General features: G+C 42.7%; 1 protein-coding gene across 4 annotated transcripts in view; it reads right to left on the reverse strand.

Annotated features, from left to right (window-relative positions):
• Positions 1-23,439, reverse strand: part of LRRIQ1 (leucine rich repeats and IQ motif containing 1) — a gene marked incomplete at both ends in the record, with an annotated part of 281,974 nt that overhangs the window by 109,430 nt on the left and 149,105 nt on the right. The gene's annotated exons all lie outside the window — the stretch shown is intronic.

Genomic DNA, 23,439 nt, shown 5'->3' on the forward strand with positions numbered 1-23,439 from the left:
TTCACCTACCCTGGTGATTCCCTGAGAACTCCAACCCCACCCAACTTGCAGACCCACTGTGTCTCAAATGGCTTTTCTATATTAACAGCCAGTCTTTGTTTTTGCTTCACATTTTTCTAAAATCTCTCAAACAAGCAGATCCAGTCTTAGCATGCCCCACACCTATCGCTAAGTAGTTCCAGGCCCAGTACTAGTGACAGATGGCCTTGGTTTGCAGTGTGGCCTCTCCTAGGTACCTCAAAACACAGCAAATTAGCAGCCATATGCTGGTCACTTTGTACCTCATGCCAGGTGCTCCCAGAATCAAATCAAAGATTTGGAAGATAAGAAAGCAGAAAATACCCAATCAGAACAGCAAAAAGTAAAACGAATACAAAAAATAAGTACAGTTAAAGGAGCCTTTGGGACAACCTCAACTTACTAACATTTGTATAATGGGGGTGCCAGAAGGAGAAGAGCGACAGCAAGATATTGAAACCTATATAAAAAAACTAGAGGCCCGGTGCACGGGTAGGGTCCCTAGGCCTGGCCAGTGATCAAGGCCAATTGGGGCCTTCCTTCCCCTGGCTGCTGGCTGCCAGCCAGGGCCTTCCTTCATTCTGCGCCACCCCCTGGTGGTCAGTGCACTTCATAGTGAGCATTTGAACTCCCAGTCAGTCAAACCCCCGAGGGAACAATTTGCATATTAGCCTTTTATTATATAAAATAATGACAGAAAACTTTCTTGAACCAATAAAGGTTATAGATACACAAGACCAGGGAGAACAGAGTTCTAAACAAGATGAACCCAAAGAGGTCCACACTAAGACACTTCATAATTAAAATGCAAAAGTTTAAAGATAGAGAATCTTAAAAACAGCAAGAGAAAAGCAGTTAGTTACTTACAAGGGAGCTCCCATGTCAGTTGATTTCTCAACAGAAATTTTGCAGGCCAGAAGGAATTGACAAAAAAATATTCAAAGTGATGGAAAACAAAAACCTAGAACCAATATTACTCTACACAGCAAAGCTGTCATTTAGAATTGAAAGACAGATAAAGAGCTTCCTAGACAAGAAAAAGCTAAAGGAGCTCATCACCACCAAACCAGCATTACTTAAAATGTTAAAGGGCCCTGTTTAAGAAGAAAAAGGAAAAAATAAAATATATAAAAAATAAAATGGCAATAAATACATAACTATCAACAATTGAATGAATCTAAAAAACAAAATAAACAAACAAGTAGAACAGAAACAAACTCACAGATACAGAGAACATTTTGACAGTCGCCAGATGTTGAGGGATGTACAAAAAGGGGAAGGGGTTGAGATGTACAAATTGGGAGTTACAGAATAATCACAGGGATGTGAAATATAGCATAGGCAATATAATCAATAATATTATAAAAATTATGTATAGAGACAGATGGGTACTATATTTATTAGGATGTTCACTGAGTAAGTTATATAATGTCTAATCACTGGGTTACTAAAATAATATTATATGCCAACTGTCGTTGAAAAATAAAAATATTTAAAGTCAAAAAATAAAAAAGGAGATTATCAATAATTAAAATATATCTTGTTGAAATCTTAATTTCTTCATCTATATCCTCAAAGTTATTAAGTATATTTCCTTTAAATTATCTAATATCTGAAATCTTATTGGTTCTATTTCTATTGTCTATTCTGTTTTCTAGTGTTCTATGATGTTGTCTCATCTCCTTCTAAGTATGTTTACTTTTTATTGTGTGCCAAATATTGTATAGAAAGAATTATAGAGGTAATTTGAAGTTTGTTATCTTTTTTTGAGGTTGTTTATTTCTGGCAAGAGGCTAATAGATAGTCTATTTCCATTCATCTAGACTAGTGATATTATCATAAGCTTTCCTCAGCTTCTCAATGGTCTGTATTATCTTTTTGATTCATAATTCTTTACTTACTTGTTAGTTCTTCAATGTCATCAATAAGATTTAAAACAAATTTTCAGACATTTGTAGTTCTCTACAGGAAGGTTGTTCTGAATTACATAGTTCTATTATCAGAAGAGGAAGTCCACTTTTATTTTTTTAATGAAAAGTAAACTATTAATATCTGAGAAGCTACATATTATGGTCCATTTAAAAAAATTCTAACAGCTTAAAAAAATTCCTTTCCATGTACACATCATATATATATATATATATATATATATATATATATATATATATATCTTATCTAATAAAAGAATAATATGCAAATTGACCATCACTCCAACACACAAGATGGCCGCCTCCATGTGGTCAAAGATGGCTGCCCCCATGTGGACACAAGATGGTCACCACAAGATGGCCGGCAGGAGAGGGCAGTGGTGGGTGATCAGGCCAGCAGGGGAGGGCAGTTAGGGGTGACCAGGCCTACAGGGGAGGGCAGTTGGGGGGGACCAGGCCTGCAGGGGAGGGCAGTTGGGGGTGACCAGGCCAGCAAGGAAGGGCAGTTAGGGGTGACCGAGCCAGCAGGGGAGGGCAGTTAGGGGTAATCAGGCCTGCAGGGGAGGGAAGTTGGGGGCAACCAGTCCTACAGGGGAGGGCAGTTAGGGGTGACCAGGCCAGCAGGGGAGGGCAGTTATGGGTAATCAGGCCGGCAGGGGAGCAGTTAGGCTTCGATCAGACTGGCAGGGGAGTAGCTAGGGGTGATCAGGCTGGCAGGAAGAAGCAGTTAGGGGCAATCAGGCAGGCAGGCAGGCGAGCAGTTGGGAGCCAGCAGTCCTGGATTGTGAGAGGGATGTCCGACAATCCCAGTGGAATTGGGCCTAAACCGGCAGTCGGACATCCCTCAAGGGGTTCCAGATTGGAGAGGGTGCAGGCTTGGCTGAGGGACACCCCCCAGTGCACAAATTTCATGCACTGGGCCTCAAGTATATCTATAAGAATAAAAGCATAATATGCAAATTGACCAAACGACCGAACAGCAGAACGACCATCTGGACTACCTTCCAGATGACCACTCTATGACACGCACTGGCACCAGGCCAGCCAAGGTGGGTGTGATGCAATTGGTCAGGGGGGCCTTGCCATTGCCCCACGATTGCCCTGCAGAGGGAGCCCCAGGCCACTGGCAAGCAGGATGATCGATGGGGGGTGGACTTTGCAATCGCCCCAAAGAGGGAGGCCCAGGCCACCCTCTGTGCGGTGATCGATTGCAGAGCCCTGGCCAGGTGGACAGGGTATCCCTCTGCTGGGCGATTGATCTGGGGGCCCCATGATCGATCACCCCACAGAAGGAGGCCCAGCCCACCAGCCAATGACCCTGTGGCGGGTGTGCGGGGCTGGCCAGTGATCGCCCTGCAGAGGAAGGCCTAGGCCAGCCAAGCGATAACACCCCACACCTATCGCCCACAGAGTGAGGCAACTGATAGCAGGGTATTGGGGGGGGACAGCGCTGCACAGGTGGCAAGCAGTGACAGCGATGGGGTCAGGTCCAGCTGCTGGCAGCCATGGGAAGGAAAGCCCCAACAGGCCCTGATCGCCAGCCAGGCCTAGGTTGCAAGAGGGTGCAGGCTGGGCTTAAGGACACCCCACCCATGCACAAATTTTGTGCACTGGGCCTCTAATATATATATATATATATATATTAAAGCCAGTGTCCATGACAACCGTGACAACCAAACAACCGGTCACCATAAGGTGCATTAAGCACCTCTCGGTCCCTCCTCCCTGGCCTGGGAGCAGGGTGGGCGGGACTGGGGACTGGTAAGCGGGCTGAACGGCTGACCTCTTGGTCCCTGCCCCTGGCCCACAGGCTCTGATGGACCAGCAATGGTGAATGGGGGAATCAGGGTGGATGGCAGGAGGACTGGGCTGGCTGTCAGGCCATTGGGATCACCAGGTCATCCCTGGATGCTCAGGGGCTCAGGCCTGTGGGAAAGCAGGCACCGGTGACGTCACCTCCATGCGCATTCACTGGGCCAGCCGCTGATGGAACGCACTGCCCACTCGGGGCCGCTCACGCAGGGGTGGGTAGGTCGCGGGCATGCCCCACAGCTTCCGTCAGCACCTCAAGCCCCAGCAGCAGGCACTGCTAGAGGCCCAGTGCATGAAATCGTGCACGGGTAGGGTCCCTAGGCCTGGCCAGCGATCAGAGATGATCAGGGCCTTCCTTCCCCCGGCTGCCAGCTAGGGCCTTCCTTCATTCCACGCCACCCCCTGGTGGTCAGTGCACATCATAGTGAGCGGTCGAACTCCCGGTTGGTCCAACTCCCAAGGGGACAATTTGCATATTAGCCTTTTATTATATAGGATATATATATATATATATATACACACACATATATATATATGAAATTCACACATACATAAAGAATATATGATATATGTATACATACACTTTGGAACTGAATTTATATAATTCATTATGGCTGAACTTGGGAAGAAATTAGAAAAACAAATTATAAATGATGTGGATAAAGAAGAGTTTAATAGCTTACTCTTTGACCCTAAATTGTCATTCCCTGAATCCCCCTTATCCATAAATAAATATTTTTTAATTATAGTTTTATGCTTTACTAAACAAAATAAACTAATAATATTTTTTCCTTTAGAAAATTGAAATGACTTCAAACCTTATATTAAAAAACTAGAGGCCTGATGCACGAAATTCATGCAAGGGGCTCGGACCTCGCAGCCGTTGTGGCTTACCTCGACCCTCGCAGCCCCTCCTTCATCTGAAAGGTCATTACTGAAGACCAAGGTTGCTTGGCTGTCTGGGCTAATTAGCATATTACACTTTTATTATTATAGACTAGTGGCCGGGTGCACAAAATTCGTGCACGGGGTGGGGGGGGGTGTCCCTCAGCCCGGCCTGCACCCTCTCAAATCTGGGACCCCTCGAAGGATGTCCTACTGCTGGTTTACAGGGATCGGGCCTAAACCAGCAGTCAGACATCCCTCTCACAATCCAGGACTGCTGACTCCTAACTGCTCACCTGCCTGCCTGCCTGATTGCCCCTAACCACTCTGCCTGCCAGGCTGCTCACCCTCAACTGCGACCCCCCCCCCCCCGCCGCTGTCCTGATCACCCCCAATGGCCCCCCTCGCCAGCCCGATCACCCCCAATGCCCCCCCGTCCGGCTTGATCACCCACAACTGCTGTCCCATCCTGGCCTGATCACCCACAACTGCCCTCCCCTCTTGGCCTCTAACCGCCTCTACCTCGGCCACACCACCATGGTTTTGTCCAGAAGAACATCTGAAGGTCTTCTGGAAGGTCTCCCAGTCTAATTAGCATATTACCCTTTTATTAGTATAGACGCCTGGTGCACAGGTGGCGGCCAGCTGGTTTGCCCTGCAGGGTGTCCCGGATTAGGGTGGGGGTTCCCTTGGGGCATGGGGCAGCCTGGGCAAGGGGCCTGTGGTGGTTTGCAGGGCGGCCATGCCCCATGGGGTGAGGGTCCCCACTGCGGTGCCGTGGCCAGCCTGGGTGAGGGGATGATGGCTATTTGCAGGCTGGCCAAGCCCCCCAGCAGGGACCCTCACCCTATGGGGTCGTGGCTAGCCTGGGTGAGGCGCTGAGGGCTGTTTTCAGGCTAGCCACACCCCCTTCATGGTGGGGGTCCCCGCTGGGGTGCCTGGCCAGCCTGGGTGAGGAGCTGATGGCTCTTCTCAGGCTGGCCACGCCCCCAGAGGGGACTCTTACTCCATGGGGGTGTGACTAGCCCTGGGTAAGGGGCTGAGGGCTGATTTCAGGCTAGACACAACCCCTTCAGGGTGGGAGGTCCTGCTGGGGGGACTGGCCAGCCTGGGTAAGGGGCTGAAGGTCTTTTTCAGGCTGGCCACGCCCCCCAGAAACCCAGGCTCCCATTTCCTCCTTTTTTTTCTAACCACTCCTTGAGCAGTGGCCAGGGCAGGGTGGAAGCCTGGGTCACCCCCGGCGACCCACGCTCCCAGCCCCTCCTAGAGCAGAGAGAGGCCAGGGCAGGCGGGAAACTTGGCTTCCTCCATCTCCAGGGTCAACCCAAGCCTCCTGCTCACTCCAGCTCCATGGCCGCTGCCATCTTTGTTGGGTTACTTTGCATACTCGCTCCTGATTGGCTGGTGGGCATGGCTTGTGGTTGTAGTGGAGATATGGTCAATTTGCATATTACTCTTTTATTAGATAGGACTAGAGGCCTGGTGCACTGAATCTTGCACCAGTGGGGTCTGTCAGCCTGGCCTGAGGGGATTGGGCCAAAACTGGCTCTCTGACAACCCCTGAGCAGTCCCGGATTGCGAGAGGGTGCAGGCCAGGCCGAGGGACCCCCACCAGTGCATGATCGGGGCTGGGGAGGGACTACAGGAGGGCTCCAGGGCATGTCCGGCCCATCTCACCCAATCCCAATCAGCTGGACCCCAGCAGCAGGATGGAGCATCTTTCCCCTGATGGTCAGTGTGCATCACAGCGCCTTGTCAAATAAACGGTCGTACACTTAGCATATTAGGCTTTTTTTATATAGGATTGGTGGAAACACAACACAAAAGTAACAGTTTAAATTAATAAATAAGACAATCACAGATAAATGTCACAACTGTAGCAGATGCCATGACAAAGAGTAACTGCATAGAGAGGAAAGGGTTACTTTAGGATTTATTGTGAAGGAAAGCCCCTCACAGGACTAGAAATGCAAACTAAACAATAAGAGGAGCCCTTGTGCAAAATGTGGAGGGCAAAGTTTTTAGGCAGAAAGATAAAGTACAAACGTCCCAAAGTAAAAAAGTTCTTAGCATATTTGATGAACAGAAAGGAGTCTGACATTTACAGTCAGATGGACCATGATGTATAGTTTTGTTTTAAGTTAAGGCTACTATACTAATTTTTTTTTAAATATATTTTATTGATTTTTTACAGAGAGGAAGAGAGAGGGATAGAAAGTTAGAAACATCGATGAGAGAGAGACATCGATCAGCTGCCTCCTGCACGCCCCCTACTGGGGATGTGCCCGCAACCCAGGTACATGCCCTTGACCGGAATCGAACCTGGGACCCTGCAGTCCGCAGGCCGACGCTCTATCCACTGAGCCAAACCGGTTTCGGCGCTACTATACTAATTTTATTTATTGAATTGAGAGAGATTGAGAGGGAGGGAGGGAGGGAGGGAGGGAGAGAGAGAGAGAGAGAGAGAGAGAGAGAGAGAGAGAGAGAGAGAGAGAGGAAAGAGAGGAGAAGTATTGCTTTGTTGTTCAATTTATTTATACATTCATTGGTTGATTCTTTTATGTGCCCTGATGGGGGATAGAATACACATCATTGGCATGTGGAGATGATGTTTTAACTAAGCTACCTAGACAGGGCCTAACCATACTAAATTTTAAAAAGAGAAGTTAAAATATGACTCTTCATCTTCAACTATCTCTACATTGGGATTCCAACATACAAGTCACATTTATTTTAATTAATTGATTAATTTATCATCTATCTATTTTTTTAAATCCTCACCAAGGATATGTATGTATTGTTTTTTAGAAAGAGAGAGAGAGAGAGAAACATTACTGTCGAAGAGTAACATCAATAGGTTGTCTCCCGAATGTGCCCCAACCAGGGATCAAACCCTCAACCTTTGGGTGTAGGGATGAAGCTCCAACCAACAGAGCCACTCAGCCAGGGCTCAATTTTATTTATTTTTGCTACTGACTTTCCTCAGGTCCTTTTCTCTCTATTCGTCAAATTGAGCCATAAAAAAAAAAAACATATAAAAATTAAACTAAAAGACTTTGTTAACTGATATTTAATTCATAATTAGTGCAGGCAAATTTTCACTTTTCTAAAAATAGTGAAGTTTTTTCCTCTATCTCTAAAGGTGGTTGGGAGAATTTAATTAGTTATAGATTATACACTTGGGATATTGCCTTACTCAAACGGTAAATGACAGGGAAGAGTAAAAAGGCTGTGATATCATATTACATTAAATTATATGGTAGATAAAAGCTTATTCCAGATATTGTGAAAACACAGTGAGTCGTGTTCTAAGATAGAATCTGAAAAGTATTGCTAAGGCATTAATGCCTGAGATGACAAGAATTAGCCAAGTGAAGAGATTTTCTGCAATGCATAGGGCAGTGAGTCCAAAGCAGCATGATCAAAGACATAATATAAGCATGTTGCATCTCCATCTATATTTAAGCTATTTAGGGAAGGGTCCTTTGTGTTTTTATTTACTCACTAGAGGCCCAGTGCCTGAAAATTCATGCACTGGAGGGGAGGGGGGTCCCTCAGCCTGGCCTACCCCCTCTCACAGTCTGGGAGCCCTCAGGGGCGGGAGGAGACCCAGCAATCAGGGGAAGGCAACGCCCCCATCACACCTCTGCTGCTGCCACTGTCGACAGTGCAAGCCTCGGCCAGCCCTGGTTACCTGAGCCTTGGGTGGCCCTGGGCGGCTGGGCAGCTGCCATCCGAGGTTTGCCTGTGCCTCGGGCTGGCCCTGAGTGGCTGGGGGGCTAAGGGACCTGGAGGACTTCAGAGGCAGGCGCGTGGCACAGCCAAACCTGCCTGGGGGCAGGCCCAGTCGTGTCGTGCATCTGCCGCCCCGGCGGGGCTGAGGGGCCTGGGTGCCGCCATCTTGTGGCTGTGGGTACCACCTTCTTTGAGGGTGTGACAGTCAATTAGCATATTCCCTCTTTATTAGATAGGATTACAAAACATTTATTTAGCATTGATTATACATTAGGCACTATGTGAAGGGCAGTAAACACTAAGGGGATATACAGAGCTAAAATTTTTGTAGAAAAATAGCAACTCAAAGTAGACTGGTTGTTAGAAACTGAGCTACTGATGGGCAGATTATATTTATAAATATTCATATTCAAGTCCACTTTGTCTAATACTGAGACTTACTCAGTATAAATGATTATGAGCATCTCTTCTTAAGAGCATGCCTTCAGAGGAGCAGAATAATGGCGGCGGAATAGACAGACGTGTTCCGAGCCTTGTCCCGGAGCAGAAAGAAAGAACAGCTGAGGGACGCACAAGGAGTGTTTGTTGGCTGGTTGGGAGACAGCTGAATTCCAGAAGGAGGTGGGGGACTGCTGAACGGGGTTCCCCTGACCTGGCAGCACGAACTGCGGCTGGGTCCCCTCCCGGAGCTGCGGGCTTGGACGCGGAGTCTGCGCCATCTTGATCCGGAAAGTGGAGCTTATCTGAAGCCTGAGAATCCACAACGGCGGCACCCCAGGAACAGCTGCGAGCCCCAGAACAACGCTCCCCAACTGGCGCAAGCACACGGGTTCAGAGGAGCTCTACACTCCACCACGGAAAGGTCAGATTTCGCCTGGGATAAGGTGAGGTCTCTGGTCCCGGCGGGAGAGAGGAACGCGCGTTTTGCGGGAGCTGGAGGACCAGGGAAGTCTGTGCCTAGAAAAATCCGTGGCTGTAGGGGCTGGCGTGATCTGTGATTGTGGAAAGGGGTCCTCAGAGCTGCTAAGAGAAGGGCACTCTAAAAAGCAACCCATTTTGATCTGAAGTGCAGGGACACCCTAAGAATTTCAGGCTGTCCAGACTTACGCGCAGCCCGTGCGCTCCCTTTGTGCCTGGGTTTACTCGCAGTCCTGGAGTTCGCACACTTGGGCTTTTTCCTCTTCAAATCCTTGCTTCTGATTACTAAGCCCAATACATAGGATCACCCAGTTGGGGACACCCTGGGAGACTGCAGGGGAAAGTTGTTTTTCTGGAACCTGGGGATCGGAGCGGGGAGTGACCATCAGAGAGTCAGCTCTGAGGCAGACCACGCCCACAGGCCGGTGGCAGTGCCACAGGGAAAAAAGGCTCTAACACTGCCTAGAGAGGCCATAGATAGACCCGGAAGTCAATCCAGAAACACTGCCACCCAGGGGCTGAATCACAAATTGACTCTTGCGTAATCAAAAATAAAGGAATACGAGAAATTAAGACACACCGCCTGCTTAAAATCAGGACTGGCTTACAACACCGAAGAGCAGTGGATCGCAGGGAACTGCAATACTGTCTGGACTGAGAAACAGGCGTGCCAAACAGAAAAACAGAGGAAGTGAATGACCTTCACTACTTCACATTTTATTTTTACCTTTTATTTTTTTATTTTTTTATTTTTTTTTATTTTCATTTTTTGCATCCTTTAATCAAGAAACTTTTTTTTTCTTTTTTCATCACTTGATTTTACCTTTTTAATGATTACATTTTTATTTTCAATCCGTATTATTACTACTGCTATTTTATCTTTTTTTTTTTTAAGTGTCATTTTATTTTCTCTTCATTTTATTTTGGGATTAGGGTTCTACATTCTATTTTTTATCTTTCCTTTAGCATCGTTTTACTCTATCTCAACTCTACCTTTAGGCCATCACTCTCTTCCTAACCTCCCCCTTTTCAGTGTCCTGTTTGTCTTACCCTTTTACTGCTTTAGATTTTCCCTATTCTTTCTGTTTACCCCTTGTTAAAATTTCACCCTACTTACATATCTAATCTCTAATCCCCTGCTCCAAGTCCACATACACCTCTCCCTTCGCTGTCTGAGCTATCCATAAACTTGTCCTTCTCTCTGTCCTTTTGTTGTTGTTTGCTTGAATGTAGATTATATCCAATTTTTATGCTGTTTTTGTGAGATTGTTTTGCTTATTCTTCTTTTGTTTATTTTTTTGTTTGTTTTGTGCTTCAGCTTTCCCTTGCCTCAATCCATATTAGTTGGTGTTGTAGTTTGTATTAATCCCCAGGCACTTGTTGCTGGCATTTGCCGGGATTAGTGATTGTTCTATTGGAGTTTTATCCCCAATATATATAGTCTGTTCCCCTTTCTCTCTTAGTCACTTTCTTGTCTCTCTTACTTTTTTTTTCTCTTTACTTTCCCTTTTCCCAATTTCATTTTCACACTCCTTTTTTCTTTTTTTCTTTCTTTCTTTCTTTTTTCCTCTTCTTCTTTCTCTCCTATCACCTAATTTGCCTTTCTCTGGTGGTCACCTTTATTGGAGGTTATTAATATCGTGAATACATTTCTGTTCAGTGCCTTGTGAGTTGTACCTGGTAGTGCTGTATTTTGTGCCTTTAAATCAACCCAGGAGAGAGAGAACTACATAACCAGACACCCAGAGAAGAGAGACCATGGGGAGACAAAGAAGCAGCCCGCATATGAAAGAAAAGCAGGCATCACCAGAAAAGGAAGTAAACGAAATGGAGGCAAGCAACCTTCCAGAAAAAGAATTCAGAGAAATGGTCATAAGGTGGCTGAAAAGAATGGAAGACAAATTCGACAATATGAGCAAGAACCAAGAGGAAATGAAGAAGAACCAAGAAGAAATGAAAAATGACATCGCTGCTGTAAAGAACTCAATAGAAAGCATCAAGAGTAGACTAGAAGAAGCAGAGGACCGCATCAGTGAGCTAGAAGACAAGATGGAAAAAAATACCCAAGAAAAGCAACTTCTAGAAAAAAAAATTAAAAGGCAGGAGGAGAGTCTAAGGGAACTTTGGGACAACACGAAACAAAACAACATCCGCATAATAGGGGTTCCAGAAGGAAAGGAAGCTGAGCAAGGAATAGAAAACCTCTTTGAAGAAATAATGACAGAAAATTTCCCAGATATAGGGAAGAAAAAACCCACACAAATCCAAGAAGCTCACAGAGTCCCAAGCAAAATGAACCCCAAAAGACCGACGCCAAGGCACATTATAATTAAATTGGCAAACACCAACGACAAAGTAAGAATCTTAAAAGCAGCAAGAGAGAGACAGAAAGTTACATACAAAGGAACCCCCATCAGACTAGCAACTGATTTCTCAACAGAAACTCATCAGGCCAGAAGGGAATGGAATGAAATATACAAAGTCATGCAAAGGAAGGGGCTGAATCCAAGAATACTGTACCCAGCAAGGCTGTCAATCAAAATTGAAGGTGAAATCAGGAGCTTCACAGACAAAAAAGGACTAAGGGAATTTATTACCACCAAACCAGCAATGCAAGAAATGCTAAAGGGTCTACTGTAAAAAAGAAAGAAAGAAAGAAAGAAACAGGAAGCGAAGAAGTAACACAGGGGTAAAGAATAGGAATGGCGACAAATAAGTACCTATCAATAATAACTTTAAATGTAAATGGATTAAATGCCCCAATCAAAAGACATAGGGTAACAGATTGGATAAGAAAACACGACCCATATATCTGCTGTCTACAAGAAACCCACCTCAGAAAAAAAGACGCACACAGACTGAGGGTGAAGGGATGGAAAAAGGTTTTCCAGGCAAATGGAACTGAAAAAAAAGCTGGGGTAGCAATACTTATTTCTGACAAATTAGATCTCAAACTGAAGGACATAACAAGAGATAAGGAAGGCCATTTCATAATACTAAAGGGAGCAATCCAACAAGAAGAAATAACTCTGGTAAACATATATGCACCCAATACAGGAGCACCCAAATACATAAAAAAACTCCTGGAGGATATTAAGGGAGACATTGACAGCAATACAATCATAGTAGGAGACTTTAATACCCCACTATCACCATTGGACAAATCCTCTAAACAAAACATCAGCAAAGAAACATCAATCCTAAATGACTCACTAGACCTGATGGAATTAATTGACATCTTCAGAACATTTCACCCCAAAGCCACAGAATATACATTCTTCTCAAGCGCACATGGGTCATTTTCAAAGATAGACCATATGTTGGGACATAGGCAAAGTCTCTTCAAATTCAAGAAGATAGAAATCATATCAAGCATCTTCTCAGACCACAGTGGCATAAAACTGGAAATCAACTACAATAAAAACAACCCAAAGAAATCAAACACATGGAGACTAAACAGCATGCTATTAAACCATGACTGGGTTACCAGAGAGATCAAAGAAGAAATAAAAAACATCATGACAACAAATGACAATGAAAACACTACAATCCAAAATCTATGGGACACAGCGAAAGCAGTCTTGAGAGGGAAGTTCATAGCTCTACAAGCCTACTGCAAAAAACAAGAAACAGGGGTAATAAATTACCTAACCCAACAACTCAAAGAGTTAGAAAAAGAGCAACAAGAAAAGCCCAGTGTAAGCAGAAGGAAGGAAATAATAAAGATCAGAGCACAGATAAACGACATAGAGACCAAAGAAACAATACAAAAGATCAACAAAACCAAGAGCTGGTTCTTTGAAAGGATAAACAAGATTGATGAACCTCTAGCCAGGCTCACCAAGAAGCAAAGGGAGAGGACCCAAATAAACAAGATCAGAAATGAAAGAGGTGAAATAACAACAGATCCCGCCGAAATACAAAGGATTGTTAAAAATTACTACGAACAACTCTATTCCAACAAACTGGACAACCTGGAGGAAATGGACATATTCCTAGAAAAATATAACCTTCCAAAACTCAATCAGGAAGAATCTAAACAGCTCAACATGCCAGTAACTATGGAAGAAATTGAAGCAGTCATCAAAGAGCTTCCGGCAAACAAAAGCCCGGGGCCAGACGGCTTCACAGGAGAGTTCTACCAAACATTCAAGGAAGAACTAAAACCTATCCTCCTCAGACTATTCCAAAAAATTCAAGAGGAAGGAACACTTCCCAGCTCCTTCTATGAAGCCAGCATCACCCTAATACAAAAACCAGATAAAGACAACACAATGAAGGAGAATTACAGGCCAATATCTCTCATGAATGTAGATGCCAAAATCCTCAATAAAATTCTAGCAAATAGGATCCAGCAGTACATCAGAAAGATCATACACCATGACCAAGTAGGATTTATCCCAGGAATGCAAGGATGGTTCAATATCCGCAAATCAATAAATGTGATACATCACATAAACAAATTGAGAGATAAAAATCACATAGTCATATCAATTGATGCAGAAAAAGCATTTGACAAAATCCAACACCCTTTCTTGATAAAAACTCTCAACAAGGTGGGAATAGAAGGATCATACCTCAACATCATAAAAGCTATATATGATAAACCCACAGCTAACATCATACTCAATGGGCAAAAACTAAAACCATTTCCCCTAAGAACAGGAACAAGACAGGGATGCCCACTCTCACCACTCCTGTTTGACATAGTACTGGAAGTATTAGCCACTGCAATTAGACAAGAAGAAGAAATAAAAGGCATCCAAATTGGAAAAGAAGAAGTAAAGCTGTCCTTATTTGCAGATGACATGATATTGTACATAAAAAACCCGAAAGACTCCATCAAAAAACTAACAGACTTAATAAATGAATTCGGCAATGTAGCAGGATACAAAATTAACACCAAGAAATCTATGGCATTTCTATACACCAACAATGAACTTACAGAAAGAGAGACTAAAAAAGCAATCCCATTTTCCATCGCACCAAAAAAATTAAGATACTTAGGAATAAACCTAACCAAGGAGGTAAAAGACCTATATGCGGAAAACTACAGGACACTGAAAAAAGAGATAGAGGAAGATGTAAACAGATGGAAGAACATACCATGTTCATGGATTGGTAGAATCAACATCATTAAAATGTCCATACTACCCAAAGCAATCTATAGATTCAATGCACTCCCCATTAAAATACCAACGGCATATTTCACAGACCTAGAAAGAACTCTCCAAAAATTCATCTGGAATAAAAAAAGACCCCGAATAGCCACAGCAATCCTGAGAAAGAAGAATAAAGTAGGAGGGATCTCAATACCAGATTTCAAGCTGTATTACAAAGCCACTGTCCTCAAAACAGCCTGGTACTGGCACAAGAACAGACATATAGATCAATGGAACAGAATAGAGAATCCAGATATCGACCCAAACCAATATGCGCATTTAATATTTGACAAAGGAGGTATGAGCATACAATGGAGTCAAGACAGTCTCTTTAATAAATGGTGTTGGGAAAACTGGACAGATACATGCAAAAAAATGAAACTAGATCACCAACTTACACCATACACAAAAATAAACTCAAAATGGGTACAGGACTTAAATATAAGACGGGAAACCATAAAAATACTAGAGGAATCCACAGGCAGCAAAATCTCAGACATATGCCAAAAGAACTTTTTCAGTGATACTGCCCCTAGGGTAATGGAAGCCAAACAGAAAATAAACAAATGGGACTACATCAAAATAAAAAGCTTTTGCACAGCAAAAGAAACCATCAACAAAACAACAAGAAACCCCACTGTATGGGAGAACATATTTGCAAATGGTATCACTGATAAAGGTTTAATTTCCAACATCTACAGGCAGCTTATACAACTTAATAAAAGGAAGATAAATGATCCAATAAAAAAATGGGCAACGGACCTAAATAGAAGCTTTTCGAAAGAAGACAGAAGGAAGGCCAAGAGACACATGAAAACATGCTCAAAGTCACTAATTATCCGAGAGATGCAAATCAAAACAACAATGCGATACCATCTCACACCTGTCAGAATGGCTATCATCAACAAATCAACAAACGACAAGTGTTGGCGAGGATGCGGAGAAAAAGGAACCCTCGTGCACTGCTGGTGGGAATGCAGACTGGTGCAGCCACTGTGGAGAACAGTATGGAGTTTCCTCAAAAAACTGAAAATGGAACTCCCATTTGACCCAGTAATCCCACTCCTAGGAATATATCCTAAGAAACCAGAAACACCAATCAGAAAGGATATATGCACCCCTATGTTCATAGCAGCACAATTTACAATAGCTAAGATTTGGAAACAGCCTAAATGCCCATCAGCAGATGACTGGATCAGAAAACTATGGTACATCTACACAATGGAATACTATGCTGCCGTAAAAAAGAAGGAATTACTACCATTTGTAGGCACTTGGATGGAATTAGAGAACATTATGCTAAGTGAAATAAGCCAGTCAATGAAAGAAAAATACCACATGATCCCACTCATTTGGGGATAATGAAAAACATTATAAACTGATGAACAAAAAGATAGTTACAGAGGCAGTAAAGCATCAAACAGACTGTCAAATTACAGTGGTAAGGTTAGGGAGAGGTGGGGGAAATAAGAGATCAACTGAAGGACTTATATGCATGTATATAAGAGTAACCAACGGATGCAAAACATTGGGGGGTGAGGGCATATATGGGAGTGGGGTGGGGGTCGGGGGCAATGATAAGATATGTACACATATAATACCTTAATAAAAATTTGAAAAAAAAAAAAAAAAAAAAAAAAGAGCATGCCTTCAGGTATTCTCTGGTTGCCTGCATATGCCCTGTACCATTTATTCTACCAGGTCCTAATACCTAGTAATTATCAAGTCCTCTATACAGCTATATGTGTGTGTGTGCATGCGCGTGCACAAAATCTATTTTAAAACAATCTATATAGCCGAAACCGGTTTGGCTCAGTGGATAGAGCGTCGGCCTGCGGACTGGAGGGTCCCAGGTTCGATTCCGGTCAAGGGCATGTACCTTGGTTGCGGGCACATCCCCAGTGGAAGGTGTGCAGGAGGCAGCTGATCGATGTTTCTCTCTCATCGATGTTTCTAGCACTCTATCCCTCTCCCTTCCTCTCTCTGTAAAATATCAATAAAATATATTAAAAAAATAAATAAATAAAACAATCTATATAATGTGACTGAGTCTGTGCTCTAAGCTGGAGAGAGAGGGGGGGTATTGGGAGGATGTGTGTAATCTATACTAATAATAGAGAGATATGCAAATTGTCCATTACAGCATCACGTCACAACTGGATCAGCAGGCTGCATCCCCACCCTCTGCTCAGGTAGCTGCAAGGCCTGGGGTAGGACAGGATATGATAGGAGGGGCTAAGAAAGGAGAGAGAGAGGAAGGTAGGCCTACATGCAGACTGGCCAAGAGGAGAAACAAATACAGAAAGGGAACAAGAAAAAGACGCAGGAATGGAAAAGGGAAGGAAATGTGGGGCTGCATGCGGGAGGGGGTGGCGACCACAGGGGGTGGGGAGCAGGTGCGCCCAGCGAAGGGCGGTGGCCCCCGGTGCGGGCTGCTGGTGGGGAGGCGCCCACGGGTCCGGGACGGAGTGGTAGATGGTCCAAGGCCTTCTGGGCGGAGGCACTCCTGCTTTGTGGCAGCAGCAGCAGGGCCCAGGCTGCGTGGGCCTTGGCCACCCTCGCTGGGCTGGGCATCCAGGGCAGGGACAGCAGAGGGAAGGTCAGGGAAGGGGGGCCAGTGAACACCTGGCCGGGGCTGAGCTCTGCGTTTGGGGTTAACGCCCCTCCCTGAACAGAAGCTTTAAGAAAGGAGGGAGGAGGGAGGGAAGAACTTTCTAAAGGAGTCAGTAGAGAGCAGACTGAAAGAAGCAAAGAGGATGTATGAGTGAACTGTAGGAGCTATAATGAAAATCAAGTATAGTTGTGTTCTGGGGACAGATTTTAAAAGTAGGAGTCAGAAAAGAAAAAAGATAAATGATAGTGAATAATTAGGCAGGTAGATAGATAGATATTAAAATAGTGGAAGTAAGTAGAGAAGAATGTATGGGAAAGGTAGGATGAAAGAGAAAGAGGGAGAGAAGAAAAGTTTTAAAGAGGAGGTGGTAGAGCTTAAAAGGAGAATGGGAAGAAGGAAGAAATGCGGGAGGGAGCAAAGCAGGTCAGAGGGAGGAAGTGAAGAAAAAAATTAAGGTGGGAAGAAAGGAAAAGGGGAGGGAGGGCAGGGGTAAAGATAAAGGAAAGAAGGAATGTGGGGAGGGAGGGAGGGTAGGAGAAAGATGGGAAGAAGGATGATGGAACAGAAGTAGGAAATAAGGAGGAAAAAAGTTTATAAATGATGAATCAGTAGGAAAAAGTGTAAAGGAGAGAGAAAAATTGTGTGAGAGGGAGAAGCCAATAAGGAAGTCAAATACAATTGTGTGTGAAGGGGATAAGATTAAAAAAAAAAAAAAGTGAATAGGGACGACCATGCCAGCAGGGGAGGGCAGTTAAGGGGATCAGGCAGAGTGGTTAGGGCAGGCAGGCAGGGGAGCAGTTAAGAGCCAGAGATCTGGATTGTGAGAGGGATGTCCAACTACCAGTTTAGTCCTGATTGCTAAACTGACAGTTGGACATCCCCCGAGGGCTCCCGGATTGGAGAGGGTGCAGGTTGGGCTGAGGGAACACCCCCCGCCCATGCCCCTTGCATGAATTTCGTGCACCAGGCCTCTAGTCCTATAATTTTAAAAAAGCACAAAAGAAGATGGTTTGATTAGAAATGCTCAGAAGGAGAATTATAGAAATTAAAGGTCTTTTAATACCTTTAATACTCAAAAATTTAATACAAAAATATTTGAACATCTATGATGTATATGGACATATGAAATGTGTACTGGTAAGTGTTAAGTTTTATAAGAGGAGAAGTCGGAAGCATATTACTGATGACAGCACCAGACTGAAAATTTTAAAAACTTGATTTTAAAATCAAGTAAAATTGTTCCAGAGTTTGGAGAGGCAAATATTAAAATACTAAAACTTCCTCTCTGAGAAGATTGTTGGGCCAGATCCAATTTTTTGCTGGCTTTTCTAGTTTCTGTCATTGTTTCAAAGTAAGAAGTGTAAATTTGGTGTTAGCTTTAGGAATAGCAAATTTAAAAATTTCAGCAGATTAGGGCAGGAAAGTCATAGAATTTATGTATAAATAAAAAGAGGAAGAAATGAAGCCAAAATATGGTGTTTACTTTGGAGCTGTGTGGAGAGGTTTTTATCTATCTGAAAATTAAAATAGGCATTTGAAAATATGGTCATTATTTATTTACAGTCTAATGGGTACTTATAATGTTAGATAATCATAATAATATTAATAATAATATTAGCTTTGGTAGCAGCTAATAGAGGGTACACATCAGATCCTTATCATATTGGCACTGAACTGTTTTTTAAATTTATATCAGTGTGCCCAGTCGGTGTGGTTCAGTGGTTGTGCATTGACCCATGCACCAAGAGGTTAGTGGTTAAATTCCAGGTTAGGGTACATGCCCTGGTTTCAGGCTCAATCAGAGTAGGGGGCATGCATGAGGCAGCTGATTGATGTTGATGTTTCTCATGAATGTTTCACTTTCTCTCTCCCTCTCCCTTCCTTTCTCTCTCTCAAAAGCAATAAATGCATATCTTAAAAATCATATTAATGTAAGGTATGAGAAATAACAAAATTGATTAGTCTCTCAGAATTTTGCCTAATTTAATAATGTCTTTATTTCTTTCTTAAATATTTTGATTCTAAGTTTGTATACACTTCAGGGTTACCTAAAAACCCTAGTTCTTCAATTTTTGTTTGATATTTGCTAACTTTTTCTTTTGGATAAAGAAATTATTCTCATTTCCCTTCAACCATTTATTCTTTGTATGATCTTAGACAAGTCATTTAGCAAGCTCTCAAAACTAGTTTTTTCATCTGTAAAATGTTGACAGTTACAATACATTTTTCAGAATTTCTAAGAAGATTGAATCAGAGAATTATATAAAACTCTTAGCATAGTACTTAGCAAGAAATATAATAAACACTACCAATTGCAAAACAATAGAAAAATAAAGCTATACTTTTAAAATGAATGTTGCTAACAATGAAAAATTTTAAGCACTTACTATGTATTTATACTGTGGGATCAGGCCTAAACAGGCAGTCGGACATCCCTCTCACAATTCAGGAGTGCTGGCTCCCAACCGCTTGCCTGCCTGCCTGCCTGATTGCCACTAACTGCTTCTGCCTGCCAGCCTGATCACCCCTAACCACTCCCCTGCCAGCCTGATCGACGCCTAACTGATCCCCTGCCAGCCCGATTGCCCCTAACTGTCCTCCCCTGCAGGCCTGGCCACCCCTAACTGCCCTCCCTTGCCAGCCTGGTTGCCCCTAACTGTCTTCCCCTGCAGACCTGGTCACCCCAACTGCCCTCCCCTGCAGGCCTGGCCCCCCAACTGCCCTCCCCTACTGGCCTGGTCCCCCCCCCAACTGCCCTCTCCTGCTGGCCTGGTCCCCCCAACGGCCCTCCCTGCAGGCCTGGTCAACCCCAACTGCCCTTCCCTGCTGGCCTGGTTACCCCCAACTGCCCTCCCCTGCAGGCCTGGGTCCTCCCCAACTGTCCTCCCCTGCAGGCCTGGTTCCTCCCAACCACCCTCCCTTGCTGGCCTGATCGCCCACAACTGCCCTCCCCTGCCGGCCATCTTGTGGCGGCCCTCTTGTGTCCACATGGGGACGGCCATCTTTGACCACATGGGGGCAGCCATCTTGTGTGTTGGAGTGATGGTCAATTTGCATATTACCTCTTTATTATATAGGATTTCATATTAAAATTTCTCAAACTTAAGCATATATTTTACCCTAGACTAATAGAGTATATCCACTGTCCTTTCTGTCCTGTTAGTGATATCTAGAAAAAGTCAACAATAATAATAAAAATATTTAGTACAACTTATAAGAGTAATTATGATAACCCCACTTGACAATATTACAAAGTTTGAAAAATGGATTTTTAAATATAGCTAAAAATATCAGACATTATTATAAAAGAAATGGGCATTATAGAAAGAAATAGTCAAATACTATAATCCAATTTCAACAATACCAAAGAAATTATATGACCATGTGGCATGCCATTGTGCTGAGATATTTTTTCACATAGAGTCATTCAATCTAACCCTCCAGCAAAATTTAATTCTGGTCTCCCTCATTTATGGAAGGTAAGATGCCCAATTATTAATTTTATTTAAACTTTTAAAGAAAATTAAAAGGCTTCCAATGTTATAAAATTAGACTGTAGTAATGGTGATATAACTATATCATAATTTATTGAATTGTACTCATAATAGGTACATTTTATACTATGCAAATTTTATCTCAATAGACCTGGTTTAAAAATGTGTCCTCTACAGGGAGGCCAGTTTCAGTCAGGCTGCTAACATGCAAGTTGACTGGCTACAAATAAGAGTGAGTCAGGGAGCGGGGTGAGGTCAGAGCAGTGGAAAGATAACATGGGATTCAACCTGGCCAGCAATGATCAAATTATATTTGCCTCACTCTTTCCCTTTGAAAAGGGAGCAGAAATAAACATATTACTGAGGGGGGCAGGAAATTTCTGCCATATACAACAATTTTTGCCAAGCCCATTCCTTTAAAAAAATGTCTTAATGTAACTATTAGTCACTAAAATATCTGGCACATATATAATGGTCATTCAGTGAAATTAATGAAATACCAAACATACTTAAGGTAGAAAAAAAAAACCCTAAACACATTTCATGTGGAAATGAAAACAAAAATACACATTGTATCATAGAGTATATATGGAAATGTTTCATGTTTTATAGTGCTCTTTATCTCTACCACTATTTGAACTATTCTTAGTATGTATGTATACACACACACACACACACACACACACACACATACATATATATATATATATATATATATAAAAGCCTAATATACAAAGTGTCCCCTCGGGAGTTAGACCAACCGGGTGTTAGATTGCTCTCTATGACGTGCACTGACCACCAGGGGGCAGCGTGGAACAAAAGAAGGCCCTGGCCGGCAGTTGGCAGTCGCTAGGGACCCTACCTGTGTACAAATTTTGTGCACTGGGCCTCTAGTATTTTATATTAGCACAGAAATTAATAAGTATACCATATGCACATATAAACTATTCTTGATAGTTACTTAGATTCACATTTCATAGAAAAAGAGAAAATGCAAAAGAACATGTGAGGATAGATTTCTTTTCTGATTTTTAAGTATGTGCTAATTTAAAGGGAAAAAATGCCCCAATTATCCTTTTCCCTAGGCATTTCCTTTTTAAAGTAACAACACTCCTATTTAACAGGTAATATCTGTCAAGTTGGTATTAATTTTAGCAGAATTTCCACTCTTCTATTGTATAATTTTTGGGGGGCTTTATTTATTTAGTCTTATTGTTGACAGTATTACAGATGTCCCCATTTCTACCCCACCTCCACCCAGGCCTCACCACACTATTATCTGTGTCCATGGGTTATGCATATCTACATGTAAGTTCCCTGGTAAATCTCTTCCCATCTCCCTCTTACTCCCCTCCTTTCTGGGACCTGTCAGTCTGTTCCATGCATCCATGCCTCTAGACCTATTTTGTTCATCAATATCAAAAGATACCTTGGGATATAGAGAGAGTAATCCTGAGAGAGAAGTTCATAGCATTACAGGCCTATCTCAAGATATAAAAATCTTGCCCAGCAGGTATGGTTCAGTGGACTGAGCATGGCCCCATGCATCAAGAGGTCACTGGTTCCATTCCAGGTCAGGGCACATGTCCCGATTGTGGGCATGATCTCCAGTAGGGAGTGTGCCCAGAGGCTGACGATCAATTTCTCTCTCATTGGTGTGTGTGTGTGTGTGTGTGTGTGTGTGTATATATATATATATATATATATATATATATATATATATATATCCCTACCTCTCTCTTTAAAATATCAATAAAAACATATTTTAAAAATATATATAAAAAAGAAACAAGAAAAATATCAAATAAATTATCTAAAGCTACAACTAAAAGAACTAGAAAGAGAACAAGAAAAACCCAGAGTAAATAGAAGGAAGGAAATAATAAAGATGAGAGTGGAAATAAATGTCATAGAAACAAACAAACAAACAAAAAACCACAACAAAATATCAATGAAACCAAGAGCTAGTTACTTGAAAAGATATACCAGATTGATATACCAGATTGATAAACCTTTACTCAGAACTCAAGAAAGGGAGAAGACCCAAATATGTAAATAAAATTAGAAATGAAAGAGGTGAAATAACAACTGATACCACAGAAATATAAGGGATTATTAGAAAATACCGCAAACAACTATTTTCCAACAAGTTGGACAATCTGGGATAAATGGACAAATTCCTCAAAACATACAATGTTCCAAAACTCAATCAGGAAGATTCAGAAAACCTGAATAGATGGATAACAACTAATGAAATTGAAACAGTAATCAAAAAAAAACAAAAACCAACAAACAAAAAAGTCTTGGACTGGGTGGCTTCACAAGTGAATTTTACCAAACATTCAAGGAAAAACTAACACCAATCCTCCTCAAACTATTCCAAAAATTTCAAGAGGGAGGAAGATTTCCAAGCTATTTTTATGAAGCCAGCATTACCCTAATTCCAAAACCAGATAAAGATACTACAAAGAAAGAAAATTATAGGCCAATATCTTTGATGAATATAGATGCTAAAATCCTCAACAAAATATTAGCAAATCAGATTCAGCAATACATTAAAAAGATCATACACCATGACCAAGTGCAAGGGATGCAATTCCAGGGATACAAGCTGGTAGAATGTTCAAAAACCAATAAATGTAATACATCACATAAACAAAATGAAGGGTAAAAATCACATGATCAACAGACACAGAAAAACATTTGACAAAATCCAGCACCCATTTTTGATAAAAAACACTCATCAAAGTGGGAATAATGGGATCATACTGCAACATAATAAAGGCCATAGATGACAAACCTACAGCCAACATCATACTCAATGGGCAAAAACTAAAAGTGCTTCCCTTAACAGGAACAAGAAGACAAGGATG

Source organism: Plecotus auritus (genome assembly GCF_963455305.1).
Source record: "Plecotus auritus genome assembly, chromosome: 3".
NCBI classification, from domain to species: Eukaryota; Metazoa; Chordata; class Mammalia; order Chiroptera; family Vespertilionidae; genus Plecotus; species Plecotus auritus.